General features: G+C 44.6%; 1 protein-coding gene across 1 annotated transcript in view; it reads right to left on the reverse strand.

The window, feature by feature from the left end:
• Positions 1-14,347, reverse strand: part of ZC3H12B (zinc finger CCCH-type containing 12B) — a 37,899-nt gene extending 23,552 nt beyond the window's left edge. The window contains 1 exon segment of the mRNA XM_048514736.1: positions 14,304-14,347. The gene's annotated coding sequence lies outside the window, so the exon portion shown is untranslated.
• Positions 14,348-14,784: the final 437 nt, after the last annotated feature.

Consider the following 14,784-nt stretch of genomic DNA (forward strand, 5'->3'; position numbering starts at 1 on the left):
TCAAAACATACAGGGAGACCTGCAGAAGGGTTGATGTTTGATGCCATGCTGCTGCTTCAGCCCATCAAAACCACCCAGTACCAAACAGGTCCGGTAGGTGAAACCGCAATGAACTGCTTACACCCGGCTGCCAACGCTAACCACAATCTCTTCACTATTAAGAAAGAAATGCGCCAAATTGTTCAAAAAGACACTTTCCCTTTGGTGGGAGAACAACCGCTGCTGAAGGTATTCAAGTAACATAACAGAGAATCCAGGACTAATATGAGCACAGTGGTACACAGATGTAACACAAGCCCCACAGAAATACTTGGGAGCCACACAGAGGCATAGCTCCAAGTGGGGAGCACAAGCACCGGGCGCATGCAATGTGGAGATGTGGGGGGGGGGGGGCATTCCGAAGCGAGGGCGGAGGCCTTTCCAGTGCACTGGGCACTTTCCCCCCCTTACTACGCCTCTGGAGTCACACAGCAATTACTGTTCTCCTGCATCTCAGAAGTGTTTGTGGAGAACTGCCTGATGGATTGTTTTGAAATACTAAAAAGTTGCTATTCTTTTTTTAATGCTGTGGCAAAAGACAGGTAAGTGGGAATACATCAAATGTGTGTATTTTTGTAAGGTTGCGATTCAACCTTGAGGTGGCTCCTGCTGGTTAGTTTCTGGCAGAGCGCCCGGAATAGTTATCAGTTGATGCCTTCTTGCCTATGTGTGAAACAATATTTATTGTTTCCTTGTTCTTCATGAACTTCTCTATGAAGCCCGTAAAAAAGCGGCAAAGCTTGAGTGGTGGGGAGCTAGTTTCGCCATTGCCTGTTACTGACTTAGAATGCCGAAGCTCAATAAAGGGCTTAATACGGATTTGCTTTTGACTGGGACTTTACTGAAGTTGCGTTACAATTTCAAAGTCAAATTACTAAGTAGAACATATAGTTTTCTTTAAATTGGTAGAGTGCTATGTCGCGCATCATGTAACACCTGTGGCTTCAACTGCAGACTTTGAGCAGCTAGAATAAAAAAAAAGGTTCTACGGTTAAGAAATCAAAGAGAAGAATTCAGAACACAGTGATGCTTTCCCCCACACTATCGCGGCTTGGTTTCATTCCTTGGCTGCCTGGCTGAGCTACACTGTTCTCTGAACAACAAAAGAAGTCCGCGATAAAGGCAAACTCTTCTGTCTCTGTGGCACACTGCAATTGTGTGGAAAAGGGAGTAAAATCTTTAAGGGATTAATGTGTTGTTTGGCTTAATGCAAACAGGATTCTGCGCTTGGGATACAGGGGTAGTCTACGTTATCTTCTGATCCCTTCCAGCCTTGGTAAATGGTATTAGGACTAAGTCCCTCTGAATGGTTCTGAGTAACCATGAATACAGCAGCATGCAGGATTCATACGTTCTGAACTTGGAGATGGATACCTGCAAAATGGCACGCAGGGTGGTTCATATCACTACTGCACCCATCTATCGCGGTATACTAGCTGCAATCTGACTGTGCCTTCACAGACGCGGGCTGTAGAAACTGCCATTTTGGATCTTTGTCCAGAATGATGAACGGATTTAAACATACCAGTGGACCATTTTGCAGTCGCCCATTCACCCATAGCAAACAATGATGTGTGGAAAGTTGCCCCACACAACACTTCTCAAGAACACATGCATGTGCATACACAAATTCTAGGGACTACCTGCCATCATACACAAGACTAATTGTATCTACTTCACAGGTTGAGCGGTTCATTATAAGCAATGCTACAATCAAAGGACAGGAAACAGAACACACAGAGACCAATTGGAAGTCCAGTTCCGCTATCTAAATGACTGTGGGATTTATTTATTTTAAAGATGCATTTAAAGTGATATATTCGGAAACCCAGAATGCCAAATTGCTGAACTAAAGCTTGAACAAGTGTTTGCGGTTTTGACTATTCCACATTAATGTTTTTGAGAGTACATGCTGATATTCAATTAACAGGAATTAAGAATTTCAGCTAGATTTTGAAGGATCTGCTAGCTCCTTAGAAATCCTAAGAAGATTTTTTAGGATATAAGCTTTTGAGAGTCAGCAGCTCTCCCTCACCACAAGACATTCAAAGCCTAAACCCCAAAAATCCTGTTGGTCTCTAGAAGCTCCATGGTCTCAAATTGAGCTGCAATGCTACTGTTACCTCAACTCCAGATATCCACAGAAACAAACAACTTCAGTTTCAGCCGTTTTTCTCTTAGGGAAATAACCCCCAAAATGTAGAGCCTGATACAGCAGAGGCGAGGAGGGCCACTACCAGGGGGCCAGGCTGCACCAGGTGCATGTAATGGAAATCACCCTGCTCCCCGCAGCACCCCCACCCCGCTTACCTTATTGAAACAATGCAGGCGGGGCGGCCTGTTCCTTTCAGAACTGAAAATGGCCTGGTGGGAGACTACACTTCCCAGGAGATCTTGCAAGTCCCAAGGTCTCATGGGAAGTCTAGTTCCCACCAGGCCATTTTCAATCTGAAGGGAATTTCTTGAAACTGCTTTCTGAAACTGAATTAAAGATTATTAGTGTGGGGCGAGGGTAACAGAGGCGCTCCTGGTATGGGGAGCGGAAAACACAGGGGAGGTGCACACCGAGGGGCACGTATGGCCCAGCTAAGCACCAGATGTACAGGATAAAAATCATTCCTGGAGATCTTACCAATCAGTATTTAGCTAACCCTAACAGTTAGTCACTCAAACTCTATGCACCAATGACTGCAGATTTCCAATGTACACAAGGGTAGATCATAAGCAAACCAGGGGACATTGTGACAAAGACAAATGAAAGCAGAAGAGTGATGTAAGGGGGCAGCTGCTTGGCAATTCAAGCCAGACTGTGCTGTGAATGTGATGAACAGGTTGCTTGCATTGTTCATCTTGAGCACAAAATGTAATTTGGATCTGACTATAAACCTCCCTAATGTGGGCTGAACTTTGTTGGACCAAACTGTCATTTGTGCTTGAGATGAACAATTCATTAAAAAAATCTGTTCACACCAGGCACAGTGGAAGCCATCAAGTCTAAAGGAATTTTCAGCGTACTGAACAAGGCAGTTAAATATTATAAATACCTTCAAATGATTTAGACTAACATTGTAAGCTGAACAGAAGTTTATCTTTGTCCCACTTCATAATTTTTTTAAAAAAATTAATAAACAAATTAGCACTTCCCCCTCTAAAAATAAAAATAATTTTAAAAGGACTTTGTTACCCCCCACAGGTTCGTGGCAACATCTGCAACTGTTGTGTTTAAACCTATCCACGAAGTTTTGAAGGACAATATTTTTCTCTATAACTAAGCTTGGTAGTGTTCGCCTTCCACAAGAACAGCCCTGCTAGATCAGTGGTTCTACTCAACCTGTGGAGTCCGGGACCCCTTACGGGGAATTGACGACCCTTTCATAGAGGTTACCTGAGACTCTCTGCGTCAGTGTTCTCCATCTGTAAAATGGATAAATGTTAGGGTTGGGGCTCACCACAACATGAGGAACTGTATTAAAGGAGATCATGGCATTAGGAAGGGTTGAGAACCACTGTGCTAGATAAAACCCAGGGACCATCTGTTCCAGCAACCCATCTCCAATTGTAGGCCAACTAGATAATCTCCAGAAACCCACAATACACCAGGCATTAAGACAATAGGTTCCCCCCCACCCCCACCCAACTAATATATTTAAGTTTCCTTTTAGTGACAGTGTTTCAAGAAGCAGCATAAGCCTGTGGCTAGAATGGACTTCGCTTGAGACCCAGGTTCTAATCCCCACCTGCCATGGAAGGTCTGCTGGGTGTCCACAAGCCAATCAGACTCTCAGCCTAACTCACATCTCAGGGCTTTGTGGGGATAAAATGGGAGAAACGGGGAGAATGATCTGCATCCCCACTAGTGTGAAAAGTGGGGTATAAAGTTTCTATTATTAGAGCAACAAGCAGGCAAGAATCATAGAACTCTATGATAAATGACATGGCATTCAACTGCTGAGGAGATAACTAAAAATGCATGGGATGTAAATGCTAGCCTGAACATCTTTGTCTGTAATTTAGGATATTTAGAAGAATGTTTGTCCTTCATCGAAACATTGGAATAGCCAAATAGTCAGCTGCTTGTTGCCCTAATAATAGAAGCTTGAAGTATTCCTGTTGCCAGATCTCACCTGGATACCACGTAAAGTGGTAAACTGGCCATGCATGAGCATGAATCAATATCAAAAGTTGGAAGTACTACACTTGCCAGATGTTCAGCTGGATGACACGTCAGGAGATCAACTGGCCACACATAACGTCTTACCCCATATAGTCCTGTGTTGGCCTCTGGGCGTTTGGCAGAGGCCAATTTGCTGGTTGTCCCTAGCCCCTCAATGATGAGGCTGGCCACCTCTACTCGGGCCATGGCGCTTTAAAGCCCTGGCCCCTACCTGAATCAGAACACTTTACCATCAGTTATCCGGGCCCTGGTGCGGATCTTGGAGAGTTCCGCGAGAGGCCTGTAAGACCGAATTGTTCCCACCCGGCATTTGGAGAGGCCGGCCGCTGATGTAATGCCTCCTCTTCCCCCCTTGGCTACACTCCTGGACCCTAAATTTTTTATGGGGCCCAACTCTCTGGGTTTGTTCTTTCCAGGAATTGGGCTCTATGAAGTTTTATGAAGTTTTATGCTGGATGCTTCGATGAATTTTGTTTAATCCAGCTGTTTTAACTGGGGTTTTAATGTGAATTCGCTGAATTGCTATTATTGTGTTGTTCACCACCCAGAAACCCTTCGAGGGAGGGCGGTATATAAAAATGATTATAAATAAAATAAATAAAAATAAATAAACAGCAAATAGATATCAGTAGTGCTAAGCAGGGTAAGTTAAACACTTTTGACCTTAGTCTTCTTCAGTCACAACAATTATATACAGAAGGTATCAAGGTATCTAGACCAAAAATATAACTTCAGGGGGTGAAGCATTGGAATTCTCAAACCAAATGCATCTAAGCATAAGCGTCTAAGCCTTGATACCCGGAGATTGCATACAGTCCCTTAAGAGGGGTTGCCTCAGTTTGCTTGCGAGCCTGATAAGCCCACTCAAGGCAGCAGCCCAGCCCTGCGCAGGCCAATTAGTCCAGGCACCCTCCTACAGTGCCACTGAGGGCCAGCTGAGGCAGTCACCCCCCTCCCCGATGAGTTGCAGCCCAATCAAGTCACATTTATGTCATATCCAGCCCTTGTGACAAATGAGTTCAACAGCCCTGTTCTATTGGGTCGCCAGAAGTCAGTTGCGATTGGATGGCACACAGACACAAACAGGATTGGACTTTTGCCGGAGCTCAGCACCCTGGAACACCCTTTCATTTCCAAAGAGACACATCTTCAAGTAAATGAGCTCTGGGTTGAGAATCTCATCTCAGGATTTCAAGTGGTTTTTTATGCAAACTTTCCCGCATCCTTGGCTATATGCATCAACATTTCAGGAATCAAGATTTCACCAGACTTCATGGCCACACAGCCCGGAAAACCCACCACAACCATATCCCATTAACTTCGTAGCAGAATCTGTTCTCAGGTAAATGTGCATAGAATGTCAGGAAGTTATTTAGTAAAGCCACAATCAATACATCCACTGAACCTTATGGGCTTTAGTTCTCAGTATACATGTGTAGGATCTTCTTTGCAAGGAGGCCTGTAAGATATATTCAAAAATAGGACCATAACATTTGAATAAACTATGGAAAGTTTTCAGTTAATCCAATTAATTTTTTTTCTATAAACAGGCAGCGCCTTTATGGCAGCAGGCTGATTAGTTTAAGAATCTTTCTTTCTGCCTTTGACAGAAAGTCCTCAATGCAGCTGAAAATAAACAAATAAATAATAAAAACAAAAACACAAAGATGTTTTTGAAACCAACCTATTAAAAATTAAACAAAAGATACAGTTTTTTAAAATATCAGCTAAAAGGATGTCTTGTCATGGTCAGAATCAACTGGCTGTCATTGGTTCTCCAAGCTGCGTGGCTGTGATCTGGTAGTTTTTACTCCTAACATTTCGCCTGCATCCACGGCTGGAATCTTCAGAGGTATGTCATGATGACATACGAAACGTCAGGAGCAAAAACTACCAGGCCATGGCCATGCAGCCTGGAAAACAAATAACAGGCAGCTAAAAGGATACTAAATACATACAGCAGAACATGGCAACCTTTGCCGGGTGCCAAAGTGTCAACAATGATAACACCAGACCAATGCGCCTGAGGGAGACAAGACACAGTTACAGTTAGACTGCGGGTTAACTTCAAAGATAGTCTGGGAAATGGAAACATAACAAGAAAATCTAAACATGTTTCCTTTTTTAAACGCTCCATGCTTTCAAAAGACCCATTAACTACAGAAAGTCTTTTGCAACCTTAAAGATGAACGAATGGATTTGTTGTGGTATTTGTGAGCCAAGACTCATTTCCCAAAATACGTGAAGTGTTATATTCAAATGAAAAAAAAATGTATTTCTTGGTGGATAATTCCCCCGAAAACTGCCACAACTGGGTCTTTTCCTCCACTTTTGAGACAACTAAGAAACCCTGCAACTAAGAAACATCTGCAAGGATTTGCCAATGTTTAGGACTTTTTTTTTACAGTAATCACATAACTAGCTGTATATAAAACTAACCTTGGGTAACATTTTGGTCAGGGCTTTGAAGAGGTGATTGGCAAGACACACGGCAGCTGCATAAGGAAGCCCCAAAGGCTAAGGCCTTTACTTCCCATAACTAGGTGCAATTTGAATTTAAAGACAGGACTGGACAATAGAGTGATTAGCCCTTCTCCACAAAAACTACTCCTGCTTCCCGCTGCCAAAGACATTAGAGCAAATAGGATTTTCATTCACCAAAACTGCTGCTGCTGCAGGGAATGCAAATGCAACTACAAATGTAAATGGACTGATAAGCCCCACCCACAATGCAATGCACTCAACCACACCTTTGCATAGCAAGTTCCACCCAAACACTTCCTGATTGGTTCCCTACCCTGGGAAATGGACAATATATACCCCACTAAACATTCCCTTCTCACTGGACATAGTGTGTAACAGACGTCTCTCTGTGATTTACCTCTGAAGATGCCAGCCATAGATGCAGGCAAAATGTTAGGAACAAGATCCACCAGACCACAGCCACACAGCCCGGAAAACCCACAACAACCAACTGAATCCAGCCATGAAAGCCTTCGACAATACAGGGCACATGTACTTTGCCTTTCTCAGATGCAAACTGCTTCTCATTTGGGGTGATTTATTAAGAAAAGTAACTGGACCATGGGGTGTCATCATCACAGATGGCTGCTCTATTAATGTGTAATTCAGGAATTGTGGGGGGGGGGGGTGGACTTAATCAGATCAGTCAGGTTCCAGTTGCTTAGAGGATGAACTATAATCAAATACAACGCAATGATTCTGCTGTAACACTTTACAATTGGGATGAGGCTTTTTTAAAATGATCCATACCAAAATAAAGATGTATACACCTCCAAATAAAAATATTACTATAATGCAGAAAGCCATATACACAGATTACTTTGTCTTGATAGTGGGCCAATAACCTCTGCTGAGACCAAGATTCATCAATGGAATGCCAGCACAAGCCGTTTCATTCTTAAGCCATGGGAAGACTCCAAGCAGATTTTTCACCCAATCAGGATCCATGCCCAGTTCTCCTCCATCTGACAGCTCTCGGCTCCCGCAGCTCCTGTCTGTGAAGGTCACTTGAGGCCGAGCAGAACCATTTTAGTAGTGAAACGGGACCTACCTTATATACTCGCGTATAAATCTACTTTTTCAGCAAATTTTTAATGATGAAAAAAGCCCCCCTCGACTTATATGCGAGTGAACGGATGGTGAGCAGGTGGGGGGGGGGGGAATGGGTGGGGAGCGAAAAAGGCTGGGAGCTGAGGGTGTTTTTCTGCACCTGCTCCCTACTATGTGGACACAAAGGCAGCTCCCAGGTAAGCCTTGGGCTGTTGCTTCGCTGCACTACAGGTGGCCAGGAGCTTCATTCACAGTGAATATTCAGTGAATAGGTGTGAATATTAAATATTAAATTTATATGTTACAGAATTTTTGATCAGGCCAGGAAGCCCCATGAATGCTAGGAAGCCATGCTCATTGGGAAATCTGCACCATTGGAGCCCATGGTGGCAGGAATCCCCCCACCACACACACACACACAGAGGGTGCCCTGGGGTGCAGCCACTGCCAGCACCTTTCTCGGCCCACACCCAGTGTTTTTGGAAAGCAGGTGGGACTTCTGCCCAGCTGAGCTTGCAGACCTGCAAAAAAGACTTGCTTTGGGGCAGCGGCTGCCATCACCACGCAAGCATCTTCATTGTGTCATAAGCTATCCATGTTGAAGGAGAACCTGTGGGGGACTTTTTAAAAGGGGGATCTTGTTGAGCATCTTCCCTATGAAACTCTGAAGAGATGCTGTCTGTGAGGGTTATATAGTCCACTTCAGAACTTTTAAAGTTACTGTTGATACCATACTGTTTTTCTTTGAAATAAATATTTTAAAACATTTTATTGGTATCTATTTTTATTTTTGAAATTTACCAGTAGCTGCTGCATTTCCCACCCTAGTCTTATACTCGAGTCAAAACATTTTCCCAGTTTTTTGTGGTAAAATTAGGTGCCTCAACTTATATTCAGGTTGACTTACAGGTGAGTGTATACAGTACCTCCTCCATTGATCACCAGCTAAAAACCTGGTTGGATCCAATGCAATATACATGATCATGATGAAGAGATAGAAAAAATGCAGAGAAGGGCAACGAGGATGATTGAGGGACTGGAGCACCTTCCTTATGAATAGAGGCTGCAGCGTTTGGGACTCTTTAGTTTGGAGAGGAGACGGCTGAGGGGGGATATGATTGAAGTCTATAAAATTATGCATGGGGTAGAAAATGTTGACAGAGAGACATTTTTCTCTCTTTCTCACAATACTAGAACCAGGGGGCATCCATTGAAGAAATAGGAACTAATAAAAGGAAACACTTCTTCACGCAACGTGTGATTGGTGTTTGGAATATGCAGCCACAGGAGGTGGTGATGGCCACTAACCTGGATAGCTTTAAAAGGGGCTTGGACAGATTTATGGAGGAGAAGTCGATTTATGGCTACCAATCTTGATCCTCTTTGATCTGAGATTGCAAATGCCTTAACAGTCCAGATGCTCGGGTGTGAGCTCCCAATGGCACCTGGTGGGCCACTGCAAGTAGCAGAGAGCTGGACTAGATGGACTCTGGTCTGATTCAGCTGGCTTGTTCTTATGTTCTTATGTTCTTATCTTCTCTGCCCTCTCCCAACATTTTAAATTTTGTGAAAATAATTTCAGATAGACATTAGAGTCTAGTACCTTCAGGTGGAATCTCAAGTCACTCAAGTCCTCTTCAACTAAATTTCAGATGCCATTTCTAAATTGTTTTGTAGAATAAGCTCCAAGCTTGATGATAACCTCTGGGCCAGCACTTTGTTAATGGAAATGTTCTTAACCTCTTCGGCTTTGCGCAATCTTATGCCTAGCAGAGATTCACCCAATGTGGCCTGCATACAGAAGAGAAGAAGCAGAGTTTGGATTTATACCCCGCTTTTCTCAGACAGTGACATTAACTGGGCAGACTTGGCTTTGGCAGTTGCCTTAGCCAGCCTGGAAATCTTGATCACCTTGTTCTCTGGAAGGAACAACATGTTATTTTGGGTATCAATATGGACTCATAATTGTCAGCTATGAGAAGTAATGAGGCTGCTCTTTTCTTTGCCCAGAACATAGCCATTGGAGTCCAGTATTTGTATGGTACGGCTATCGTTAATGGCTTGTTTCCTGGTGGAAGAACAGATCAGGATGTTGTCTAGAGAGCCATCATGGTATAGTGGTTAAGAGCAGGTGCAGTCTAATCTGGAGAACTGGGTTTGATTCCCCACTCCTCCACCTAAGTGGCCATGAAAGCCTGCAACAATACGTAGATCAAGATGATCAACTACGTTAAAATGCAAACTGTTTAAACAAAAGCACTGATCTTCTTTTAAAATTCCAGAAGGGAATTTTAGCCTTATTAATCTGTTGAAGAAAACTAATTAATCTGTAGCCTTATGAATCTGTTGCAGAAAACTAAGGCAGAAACTCAGTGTCACTTTAGAGAATAACAAGATCTGATTATAAATTTATCTGTGAAATGGTTGTGGAAGTGAGATCTGACTGGTTTACTTTAGAATAACATTTGTGAGTTTCAACATGTGAGGGGGGATCTTGCCTTATTTCTCTTGAAAAAAGGCGAATGCTTTTGCCCTCTTCTCATACAATTATTACAAAACCCAACAACTGATTTTTTAAAACAATTCTGCTAATAAATTTCACAAAACACATCCCCTCCCCTTTCAACTCAGTCCCATAGCAAATAGATATGGCATAGTGACACTCTGGCTCATTCCGCATATGCAGAATAATGCACTTTGAAACTGCTTTCAGTGCTCTTTGAAGCTGTGCGGAATAGCAAAATCTACTTGCAAACAGTTGTGAAAGTGGTTTGAAAACGCATTATTTTGTGTGTCTCTTGGCGGAAGAGGGCCTCTGTCATCTCTGTGGACTCGACTCTTAAAGCCAATTACAAACATGATTAGTCAGCCCTGGGACAGCCTGTGAAAACTATACTCCGTCTCACCAAAAGAAAAAAAACCCAAACTATAACTTCATTTACCACATGCTAGACAGTCTTTGTTTTTGAATGCTTCGTTTGGGTGCCCAAACAGAGCATTCTACAACGAAGATGGTACAGCTGCGTGAACAAATGAAGAAGAGACAATTTTGGTTCTTTCTTTTGGTGAGAGAGATTAGATGTGGTTCAAATCCCTACACAGTTATGAAATCTCTATTCCTTGACCGTAACATGGAAAGAATAACTATACCTTGAACACTTAGGGCTGATGTTGAGATCCAAGCCTATTTCATACAAACAAATAAAAAATTCACCTAATTTATGTTCACACAGACCCCAGCAGAGCAACAATCAGGTGGGAAAATTAAATAACCTTTTTCTAACCTAGTCTGAACTTGTCCTAGCGGCAGATGAATGCTTAGGCTTGATACTAACTCTCTAGCTATGCCTGGCACAGATTAAAGGCTCAGAGTTGGCAAAAAGTTTTTCCGTATCTACAGCTAGAAAACAAGAAGCCAAAATTTGGGGCATAATCCATTAAGTTAAAAAAACCCTCTCACTGATATTTATTCAAAATGAATAAAATGTTCCTCTTTTCAAACTGGTAAGAGTGCTTACCCGCTTACTCATTTTGGTAGATTTCAATGTTTAAAGACATAGCAGGCATGTTTTCCACACAGTGTTTTCTCTACCTACTACAGAGTTTGCTGGCATCTCATAAGCTACACAGGTACGCTGTTCGATGGCGTGGGGAAGGAGTCCATTACTGTGGTACACATGGCCACCAATCGCATTAAGAAATGCAGTCACGACATCCTAGAAGCCAAATATAGGCTGTTCACGAAGAGGTGGCATCCTGGAGTCCCAAGGCAGTGTGTTCAGAAATGCTGCCTCTGTCACATGCAAGACCAGTTAGCCCAGGAGAGCTGTAGAGCCGGAATATAATGATTAATTGATAGTTTACATTTCCTAGATACCTAGATATGGGCGAGAGGGGAAGGCACACACATAAACAGGAGCCTGAGGAGCATCTTATTTGGAATGACTTCCCCCCTTTGTGATGATGCTGTATTTCAACCTATATGAGCACAGACTATAAAAGTACACACAATGTGTGTGTGTATTGTGTAATCTACAATGAGGTCAGCAATGTAAGGGGAAAACTCACACACCAAAAATGTCCTTAAAGACAGATACAATATAATACACCTTATATGCTAATGCCAGAGTCCTCCCAGCCAAAATGGGTCACTGCAAAGCCCAGTACTAAGAGTACAGAAGTATGTAGACAACAAACTAAAAATGGTGGTAATCAATGGTGTTTCTATGCACAATCTCCAGAGACGCCACATGGGATCACATGACAAATTATAATGGTCCATACATCAACAGCTGTAGAATTCAACAAATAAGGGTCAAGAGGAACCAGTTACCGGTATTTTAAGAGCTGACCAAATTATTCAGCACAATTGAAAACCCAAACTCTAAAAGGATATCTCCACCCGGTAGATGAATGAGCATCAAATTCAATCATAGATCCTTTTTTGCTTTGCAATGGGTACAATTGTCATACCTTTACATATTCTACTAAGCCTTCTCTCCAGGAATGATATTTTGGAGTTAGGGGAGAAAGGTGAGTATAAACATCAACTCAGTATACCAAGGAAATGAAAAGCCAGTTCCAATTAGGAAAAAGACCAGAAAATAAAATGGCAGTTATCATAATGTGAGCTTACATAAATCAATTGGAGTTGCCACATTTAAATATCCAAGTTAGTTTCACTTGGTGTCACAGAAAACACCTAGGTCTAAGAGTTAGAAACAGGACACTAAAAAAAAAATGATCAGAGAGTTGGAGAAAGCTCCTACAAAACAATTTGTACAAGTATGACAGGTGTGCAAAGAGCGATAGCTCACATTTTACACAAACTTTAGGGCCGTAATTAAGTTTACTACCAATAATATCATGATTGACAAAAAAAGAGATTTCTTCACCAAAATTGAACTTATGAAATTAACTAGCACAAAATAGCCTTGATCGTTCTAAGAAGTCTCCAGTATCTTCATGTACAGCACAACTATCAATGTACAGTGCACTCCTGGGGGAAGGGGGAATGCTCGGGGGGGCAGCGAGACCCTAATTGTGGCAGCGGAGAGAACATTTATTTTATTTAATGAATTAGTAATTATATTTGCATGCCGTCCTAAACCTCACGGGCTCAGGGCTGAGCTTCCAGCTTATAACACAAACAATTCTAAAAGCTAAGCATAATTTAAAATCACAGATAGTGGATGAAAACCACTTTACAATAAAATACGCCTTAATAACCCTGACACCAACAACAGAAGAGGGGAAGAGACAAAGGAGGCTGTAATAGATGGCTGCTTGGTGGCTGTCTCAGCCAGAAGCCTGGCAGAACAGATCCGTCTTACAGGCCCTGTAGAATTTCATCAAATCCTGCAGGACCCAAGGTCTCATTAGACCAGGGGTCTGCAACCTGCAGCCCTCCAGATGTTCATGGACTACAATTCCCATCAGCCCCTGCCAGCATGGCCAAGTGGACCCCTGCGAAGCGTTTCACCAGGTAGGGAACAGTGGCGAAAATGCTCTGCCCCTGGCTCCGGAGCCAGCTGGATACCTTTTGGGCCAGGACAGCACAGAGGCACCTATGTAATGGGTGCTGGGGAGCAACACAACAGTGTAATGCCCACAGAGCACCAGTGCCACCAGCACTCCACTGGTACCAGAGTCCACACCAGCAGCCAAAGGAGGTGATCCCAAAGGAGGGGCTACAGGTTCCTGAACCCTTTCAACCTAAAATGCCCCCATTTTCTGATCCAGACTTACAATGGCAAAATCAGTGGCGCTAGCCACTTTCACAGGGGAAGGGGCAGTATAAACTTTCGACTTGCTAAGCTGTCCCTGGGGCAACTTCTACCCCCCCCCACTTAGGATTGCACTGATAGTCACTGCAATAAACAGAGCCATGTTGTTCGAATCCATGGGAACAAGCAAGGAAGAATCATCCCCTTCACTCTGCCCACTGATCTTCTCACAAAGTATCTGGATGACCATGACAAGAAAAGTGACGTTTGGGTCGAACCCAGCTGAGCCTTTTTTTTGTTCTCAAAGAGCAGCATCCCCAAATGCTGTTAAAGTTCGGATTGACCTCCCGGGCCCTGGCAGCCAGTCCTACTCCCACCAGCTAACGTAACAAGACTCCTACTGGATCTGAGCAAGAGATCCATACAATTCAATTCATGGCTGGGGAGGGGGGCCCGCTCCAGTCACACGCCTCTACGATGATCTCAGACAGGACCATTTGGAAAGCCTGCCTGGCCATCTCAGCAATGATTTCATCCTGTGGCAGAGGATTAAGCCATCATTCTGTTGATCCGCCGTTGTTACCCTTTCCGGGCTCAGCGTGGCCTGGCATTTGAAAAGGTACACTGCCCCTGCAGGGGGAGGCCTCTCCTAGACCGTACCATGCAACGTCCGCGTCCAGCCGGGGCCTGCCCGAGAGCCCCCACCCTCTCTAGGGTGAGGGGCTGGGCAGCGAGAGGCCCTGACACTGCCAGAGGCAGCTCTGCCGCGGGGAGCCGGCCCCCCCTCTCACCGGTTCCCTGTTCCCGGCGCGGCGCCCAAGGCCCCCTTCGGCACCCGGCGGCGGCGGCACTGCGCCTCCCGGGGGGCCCCGTGGTAGCCACTCCCGCCCCGCAGCACCCACGGCATAGGGGAGGGGCGGCGCTGCAGGAGGGGAGACCCACGCCGAAGCCGGCCCCAGGGCGAAAGGGGAGCTACCGGGCCCCCGGAGCCACCGCTGCCTCCTCCCACCTCCCACCTCTGCCCGGCTCCTTCTGCCGCTTCTCCTCAGCAAGGCCGCTCGGGCGCCGTCGCCCAGCAACCGCGCTGGCCCCTCCCGCGGCTACTCAGGGGATGCTCCCACCGCTGCGCATGCGCCCGGCGAACAGACAGACCGCACGCCGCTCCGACTGAGCGACGAGAGGTTGGCGGCTCTGCGCATGCGCGCATCGTGAGTCCCGCGGCTCGCCGGACGAGGCGCTGTTCGCTGGAGGTGTGAGCCGAAGGGGACCAGG

The sequence above is a fragment of the Sphaerodactylus townsendi genome, linkage group LG13, assembly GCF_021028975.2.
Source record: "Sphaerodactylus townsendi isolate TG3544 linkage group LG13, MPM_Stown_v2.3, whole genome shotgun sequence".
Lineage (NCBI taxonomy): Eukaryota > Metazoa > Chordata > Lepidosauria > Squamata > Sphaerodactylidae > Sphaerodactylus > Sphaerodactylus townsendi.